The sequence below is a fragment of the Perognathus longimembris genome, chromosome 11 (assembly GCF_023159225.1).
Source record: "Perognathus longimembris pacificus isolate PPM17 chromosome 11, ASM2315922v1, whole genome shotgun sequence".
NCBI classification, from domain to species: Eukaryota; Metazoa; Chordata; class Mammalia; order Rodentia; family Heteromyidae; genus Perognathus; species Perognathus longimembris.
In genome coordinates this window covers 54,738,855-54,747,608 of record NC_063171.1, presented here as the reverse complement: position 1 = coordinate 54,747,608, position 8,754 = coordinate 54,738,855, and positions in this window count along the sequence as shown.

The window sequence follows — 8,754 nt, the reverse complement described above, 5'->3', positions numbered from 1 at the left end:
AGCAGCAAAAGGTTTTTGTTTTCTTTTGAGACGCAGACCCTGCCTCCCATTTCCCATTCCCCACTCAGGTGCAGTTTTAGATTTGTTGAATTTGAGGGGTGTGGGGCCCCTGGAGCAGGACAAGGGGTCATCCCTGCTCTCCAAGAATTCACCTTCTAATAGAGAAGAATGCCTAGACTCAACTACCTACCGTTCCACACGCCATTGTCCATAATTCCATCGTCCCAAGGGTCCTACAAATCTGTCTGAATTTCTTAATTAATTTAAAGCTCATTTGGCAGCCAAATTAAACCAAATGGATGGGCTGGAGCTCACGGCTTGGCCCGTCACTTCTGATATCACTTGTGATGGCTCCATTAGAACCATGTGGCAGGAAGATGAGAAAGGTAAGTGCGTGTACCCTAAAAGAAAACAACGTGGTGTGTGGAACCCTCCCCCCAGGAGAGGTCCCAGGTTCACAGGACCCTCAGGCTCTCATGGTTCTTCCCATTCTGCGGATGAAGAAACCAAGGCTCTACCAGGACTCACATGCAACATGAAAACCCATCGTGTGAGAGAAGAACTTCCCAAAGGAGCCCAGAACCTGACTGTTGTGATGCTAGGCCATCCTGCGATTGGCTTTTTTCACCTTGTTGTCTGTATCATTTTGGTTTGAATAGATGAAACACCACTCGCAGACATGTTTTGCAAACCTAAGTTCTATGCCACCCTGCTCCTCTGTGTGGTATAGAAGGACATCTTTGTCAAAGTTCTGCCCTGAAGGGAAAATTCTGTGCCACTGGCTCTGTGGGGAAAGAGGGTCCACCAGCCATGCCTGGATGTCAAAGGTAGACGTGAGCTCCCACGGAGCACAGAGGGCAGGCAGGGCCTACAGGGAGGCGCATCCCTGTCTCTCTACTGCACGCTTCACTTCCAGATTCTGTGCACACAGAAAAATCTATTCTTTTTTTTTTTTGGCCAGTCCTGGGGCTTGGACTCAGGGCCTGAACATTGTCCCTGGCTTCTTCCCGCTCAAGGCCAGCACTCTGCCACCTGAGCCACAGCGAAAAATCTATTCTTAATGGGGACATGAGGTCCATTCTCTCGGAGCCCCATCAAACACTAGTGCAACCCAATCTGGGCTAAACAGAAGGCTGGATAGTTCTGGGTCTGGGTTCTCTTTGGGAAGAAATGAGGGCAAAGCAAATGATCAGGGGATCTGATTTACTGACCTGCTGGTTTGTGGCCCCTCCACCCTCCAAGGGCAACTGTGACCACTCCAAGTCCATGTCCTAGGATTGTGTTCTATGAGCAGATGAGTGACTCATGCCTATAATCCTTACTACTCAGGAAGCTGAGACCTGACGATCATAGTTGGAGCCCAGACTGGTCAGGAAAGCCTGTGAGATTCTTATCTCCAATAAACTAGCAAAAAAAACCTCTTAAAGTGGAACTGTGGTTCAAAAGGGAGAGCTCTAGCCTTGAGCAAAAGAAGCTCAGGGACAGAGCCCCAGTCCTGAGTTCAAACCCCAGGACCAGCACACATACACACACATACACACACATACACACACACACACACACACACACACACACACACAGAGCTCCTTTCATTCAGTGTTGCTGAGTTTCAATCAGCATCCATCCTCTCTGAGGCCTAAAAATTCAATTCTGGGCTGAGTCTCTGCCTTGCTCTATGATCAACTCTCCTCCTTGAGTCTTGTTTCCAATCTAGACCTCTGTACTTCGTGCAGTACTGGGCAGCAGTCTGCCCAGTGCCCGGTTCTACTGGGGCAAGTTCACTTCCTTCCATTCATTTCCACCTAGACCCTGTACGGGATGTCTATGCCTTTAAGACCTGGGACGGCTGGCTGCTAGCCAGTAGTCCCACCTCCTTCCGGGTTCTACCAGAAGAGATAGCAAACCAGCCCTGCCTTCCACCTCGGCCACGTGTAATATGGCTCCAGGCTGAGCCCAAGGAGGCAGTTCTGTGGGCTGTGGTCTCCACCTCTGCGGGAAGTTCCGTGACATCACCGTGATGGACATGCTCATTAGCCTATCGTTAGCACCTGGTCAGTCCCTCCCCTTCGCTGGTCACTACTGCTATGTGTCTGTTAGCCCCTCCCTTGAATAAACAGAACGCTCCTTGAAGCTTCTCCAAGAGCCCATGCGTGCCTTGCTTCCTAGGCGAGTATAGGGAGTGGGGGGGAAGGCATTCTCCCAACCACACACTGACCAAGGCTGCCCGTGGCCCTCACTCCTGCATTACTTCCTACTGGCCAGAGGATATGCGTGAGAGCGATAGGGGACCACACGGAGGGGTTAAATAGGCCCAGGATCTCTACACGGAAGGAGGTGTAGATTTAGCCCGGCACACCCCAGGCTTGGAGTCTTGCCTTGATGAACAAAAGGGTTTGAATTCAACATGTCATCCCTTTTATTGCCCACCAAAAATGCATTCATGCTGAACCTTAGCATGCTTTTGGTTAATAATAAACTAAGAAGAGCTAAGCCCGAGTGGCTCATGCCTAGAATCCCAGCTACTCAAGAGGCTGCAATTTGAGGATTGTGGTTCAAAAGAAAAGTCTGTGAGACACTAAGCTCCAAAGAACCAGAAAAAAAGCTAGAAGTAGATCTGTGGCTCAAGGAGCAGAAGTACAAGCCTTGAGTACAAAAAGCTCAGAGACAGTATCCAGGCTCTGAGTTCAAGCCCCAGGACTGGCACAATAATAAAAACAACAACCACAACAATAAACAGGTATGTTACTATTTGCTATAGGCTAAGCATTTAAAGACCCACTATCTAAAGTCTCAAAATGTACAGAAATCACTTCATAATTGAACTCTGGTATACAATAAAAGTACCAACAAAGTATTGCCCAATGTTGCAAGGTGAACAAATTATTTTCATCTAGGAGCCAGATGAGAGCTATTCTTGAAGCATAGGTTGTAATCCTCTAAACACGGGAGAGAACATTCTAGAAGGAAATGGCCCAAGCAGAGGCGTATGGCACAGAAAACTCAAGATCCTGCTTTCTCTAAGACTGCCACTGCTCTTTTATGTCCCTGTGTTGTGATGCCCCTCCCCCCATGGCATTTGGCAGAAACTTGGGGAAGTGAGAGTTTGCTGGGCACGGCAGCCATCATTTGTCACCACGGTCTCTAGACACAGAGTTCTTCCTGATGTCTCAATCTTCTCCTTCTCAGCTGGGTTACAGGTCAACCTGACCTTACAGAGAAAGGTCCAAAATGACTGGTCTTGGTTGTGTTTCAAAGGCTGCACTTGGAGAGCTAGCTGGATTTGTGCTGCCTTCGTTTCTACCCTTCCTTTCACTCCTTTCTCCTGCCCTGGTCCTTCTGGGCCCCCAAACATGAGGCTGATTTCAATAGCTTGGCCTGAGGACGCTCTGAGGCTCACGATCAATCAGTACTTTTTTTTTTTTTTAAAGTGCTTGCTACCGAATACTGTGTGACCTTGGCACCCTGCATGAATATAACCCCTGCTTTGTTTTCAGGCTGGTAATTTTCCCAAGGTTTTGGAGAACCTATGCAGAACATTCTTTCCACTTACTCCCACCTGTTGGGGGCGGGAAGGCTGTGAGCTGAAATCAAAACAGCCTCAAGTGGCGGTGCCAGGCTGCTCCCTGTCTCCAGGCTGTGGTCTTGACTTCACTGTGGAACGAAAGTGCGCCTTGCATGTGGAGCGCCTATTGTGCACCGTGCTGAGAAGAGCGGCCATTGTTCTCTGCCCACAGACCTTGGCCTGGCGCACCCTGCCGCAGCCCCTCCCTCCGCTGGGCTCTTTCAATCCATCTGTGAAGGTCAAATGTAGACTGTAGCATTTGAGCATGGCCCCCGGCAAGAGATCCAGCGTCTAAATGAAGCCATTGTTTCCTTCCTCCGAAGTCGATTATTTCTGCTGTTTCCTACTTCTCTGTCCTGTGCACATGAGGAGGAACAGCAGTCCCTCCTCACACTTAGGGGGAAGAGCCTTCTAGAAGCCTCCTGAACCTGTCTCTCCAGAAAGCCTGGAAGCAGGAAGGGGCTAGGAGGAAGGAAGGTGGGAGTAAGAGGGGTTCATCTAGGGGAATAAGAGGGGCAAAGGGAGAGGAAAACCGGAAGAAAGGTTTTATGGCTGCTACTGCTGGTCCCCAGAAAACCATCTGGCTCCCAGTTGAAAAATCCTGGCTGTCACTTTCCTAAACTCATCAGTAAGAGAAGGTTTGTGGTTTTTTCCCAACCCCCCCATTGCCCCCTCATATACCTGGGACCTGCCAGAGAATTAGAGAGATTGGGAACTCAAGACTGTGCCTCTCAGAAATAACAGTTATTCCAACAGGAGGAGTAAGAACCGGTCACCTCTAGCTCACAGGATCACAAGCCTACGTCTCACTGTCCAAGGAAAGCCTCTCTCCTAGCTATCTGGCTCACATACCAGATATCTGCACACATGCACAACCCTCTTCACCCTCCATTCAGACCTGCTGCTTCCCTTTCCCATCCTCTGCCTTCATCCCACTCTCTTGGGCTATCTGATTGGCTCTGTTGGTCCCTGTTGTGTCTCCCATTGGTTTTTGCATGCCCCCCTCCCCAAAAGGTCCTCTTCCTGAGTGCTCATCATTTCACAAATATTCCACATGCATGATCTCATTGGATTCTCAGAACTCTCCTGTGGAAGGCAGTGCGTCCTTATATCAATCTGATGTGTGAGAAAGTAGGACTCAGAAATGTTGAGGAATTTGCCTAGGGCCATTCTGCTCAAAATACCCCCAAATTCAACCATAAGTCTATCACTCACATGTGACTATTCTTTTTTTTTTTTTTTTAACTCTCAAAATGGCATTTTCATGTTAGAATTCCCGAGTCTATCCAGGGAAGCCTCCTATAGGAGGGAGTCAGTAGAACTTTCTAGAATGCTTGTTCCATGCCTGCTCTGTGCTGTGTACCTTGGTGGAAAAATAAGACTATAAAGAAGTCTCTGCCCTCTCTCCCTTCCTCCCCCCATCCCCTGAGTCCTTTTCATGAGGGTGGAGAGAGAATAATCACTCTTGGAAAGTTTCCAGAAGGCAGACATTTTGGGGGTGAATAGCTTGAGATCTCCCCTCTTGAGGGAGACAGGGCCAAGAAGCAAGGGAGAAAGTATGAAGCGTCAGTGAGTTCCTAGCACAGTAGCTTTCTCGTGACAAGCACAAAAATCATAGGTTCTCAAAACATTAAGGCAAAGGAGTAGGCATTACAATCTGTATCCGTAACATGGAGAATGTAGAAGACACAAGAGGGGCCCGTCAGTACTAGGCCTACCAAGAAAATCATCTGTTCTCCCCATCCACCCTAGAGAAAGATACAGGCATCTGTAGGCTTGTCACTAAACAAGATGGTGTCGCTAGAGGGCAGTGGCAGCTCACTCTGAGAGAGCCATGCAGCTTCATCTTCCAAGGGCAATCCTGCTGCTACCCAAGGTGGGGTGGGGGCGGAGGGGACTCTGCTCTTAGAGGTAGGTGGATGCATGATTTCGGCTGGGGATTTACATAACATTACTTCTTGGTGTTTAATGTACACTCTCCTGTTTCATTTGACCCTGACACTAGATGCCTGGAGTAGACAGAAGCACTTCAGTGGGGCTTGATGGATGAGAACAGGATGTATCTTGGAGATCAAGATTTAAACTCTTCCAGGTTGCCCAGCTAATACAATACTACAACTGGCACAGAGCCAGGTCCTCTGAGCTCCAGCGCCAGGTTGCGTGCAAGGCGGTCTGTCAACACGGTCACACAGGCAAAAAGGCCCTTGTGAAATTCTCCCACTGTCATTTTTCCTTGCTAGGTAGTTTTCATGGAGGATTAGGAAAAGGCAGAAGAAGTTGATTAAGATCAAATCACTCCATCAGATACTTCTAAGGAACCACAAGGTGAGTGACATTGATGGTCACCCATGGCCCCTAAACCCCCTTCCCAAGGACACTGGTGACCTTGGGAGTCATTGCTAATTCTCCTCACTGTGGACACTGAAATCTGAGTAGAAAATAACAGGCAGAGGGGAGCAAGGTCCTATGATGTACGCTGAGGCCTCTCTCACATGGGAACTGGCAAGGTCACAACAAAACCCAGGAGCCAAATTGATAGGCTTTATCTTGCTTATACCTCTTCCTAAAATGAGGGGTTATCCTAGGCTGGGGTTATATGAAAACAGAATTCACACAGTAAGGGTCAGAAACTCTTCCAGTACACAGACACAAAGGAGAATCAAGTGGCAATCTCCTCTCTTTGTAGATAATCACCTGCCAAATCCTCACTCAAGGTAGACCCGAACTGAATGTCAAATGAAATTTGCTAGAGGCCCTAAGAGGAAGATGGAAAAATCTAGGGAATAGTAAAATTGGATGATGGCCGTGGGAAAGAAGAGAAGAGAGAAATCTACATGGAAAACTAATGCCATCCTCCTAACACCTAACCAGACCAGATGGAGGACATTACAGTTTCTGTCATCCAACTGCAGAATGGGGCGGACTGGGAATATGGCCTAGTGGTAAGAGTGCTTGCCTCATATACATGAAGCCCTGGGTTCAATTCCCCAGCACCACATATATAGAAAACGGCCAGAAGTGGCGCTGTGACTCAAGTGGCAGAGTGCTAGCCTTGAGCAAGAAGAAGCCAGGGACAGTGCTCAGGCCCTGAGTCCAAGGCCCAGGACTGGCCAAAAAAACAAACAAACCAACCAACTGCAGAATGGGAATGTGTTATCCAATAAGTGGCATTTTTCCTTTGGTGGTCTGTTCATCAGTTGCATTTCGGGCTATTCTTTCCTGTGCTCAACCTGTACTTCTGTCTCTGACACTAGGACTCCTTTCCACTCCCAGACCTTTACACACGCTGTTCTTTTGTTTCTCTCACTTTTGTTCTTATAACTTCTTCTTCCCTTCACTTTCTTTACATGATCGTATCTTTCCCATTGTGCCAAAAAGGGCATTATAAATCTCTAATAAGTACACAAGCCAATGGAGAACAGAGGAGATAAGAATCTGTCAACAATTTTCCACGAACACACCTCCCTTTCCTCTCCTTTCACCAAACCATAAGAGCCAGCTCCTTTTATTCATCTGAAGGAGTAAGGGGGATCCGATGGGAGCCGCGGAAGTGTGCCGCTGGTTCCTTGTGGCCACTTGAACAAATGTCACCTCTGAGCCAAAGGGCATGCAGGATAAAGGTCAGCCTCACCATTGCTGTGTGTGGAGAAAGAAGCTCTCTAACACCCAGTGGGCCCCCTTGCGACCCTGGAAACCTGTGAAGCCTCACTACTGACTTTCTAGGCCTGGAATCTCCCCCATTTGGGGCACACTGGCCTTGATCTCCCAGCCTCCTTTTGCTTATAGAACTCCAGTGGCCCTCTACTACCTTTCCAGCCAAGCCCAAAGCCTTCATCCAGGAAGCTGACTCCCCACCCAGTCAACACTGCTCCCACCGCATTGCAAGGCTGCCTCGCCATTTCAGTGAGGGGTTTTGTGTGTTCCATCCTCTAACACCACCTCACCAACACAAACTTTGCAAATCTAGCCCTTCTCATCTGAAGCTGCAGGCTGACTGCCATCTTTGCTGTGAAACTGTGCCTCGTGTCTCCAGCCCACATCGGTGGCCCACGTGACCCCTTCCTGGGAGACGACATGAGCTAGAGCGCCAAATTTAGCTATGGTTGATTACCAGTTGTTTTCCATGATTTAGTCATGTCTCATCTCCTGCACATATGGCTGATGTTTAATAAAATACTTGGTTGAATCGCTGATTGGGGGAAATGTAGAGATAAGACCATTAGAAGAGTCTGAACTGATCAAAACCCCAGTCACCGACATGAGTGTGCAAGTATGTGCATGTGAGTGTGCATATGTGCTTGGATTTTCACGCCCAGATCGCTCTTCCATCTACTGGGCAACATGACTGATGACCCCTTCTTCATTTCTCTAGTCGCCTGAACCAAAACGTGCTTAGCAGATGCTCTGCCCCTACTCTGCTCTGATGATTGGCGTGCACCTCCTCCCCTGGGGATTATGGGAAGACCTGGCTTCTGACCTCAGCATGGCCAGGGGATGCTTTTCCTCTGGTGCCTGATACTTCTGAAGCTATTTCTGGTTTCTGCACAAAAAGTTCCTCGGGCTCTGTGTGACTCACCGAAGCCAGCGGTGTGCAGGTGGATCATAGGGAAAAGAAAGGAGGATTCCAATGGGTTGATAACAAGCAGTTCCTTCCCAAGTTAGTCTTTTCTTTTCTCAGTTAGTACTAGGATTTGAACTCAGGCCTGGCCCTTGCTCACTCAGCGGGCACTCCACCCACCTGAGTCAGGTCACCAGGCCAGCTTTTCCATGGTTACTTTGGAGATAAGAGTTTAATGGACTTTTCTGCGTTGGCTCGCTTTGAACTATGATCCTCCAAAGCTCAGACTCTGGAGTAGCTAGGATTACAGGCGTGATCCACTAGCTCCGGGCTCCATGCCAGCCTTTTATCAAAGCACATTAGCAGTGCAGAAGGTACTAGCGATTCATGTGCGTGGATGGTAGATATCCTACAAATGTAAGGAATGGGTCTGGTTTCAAATCCCCAATGCCAAGTACATAGTCAGCACTTGATAAATATGTTCAGGGATGAATGGACACCACTGCGTGCTGGAAAAGACTTCTGCGAGACAGAATCTGGCTCCTACGGAGACACACTTTGTAACACGTGTCGATGCCCATAGGTAGTACTCGGCTGTGTCAGGCTGGGATAATCTCCCAGCTCCAGAGCGTTG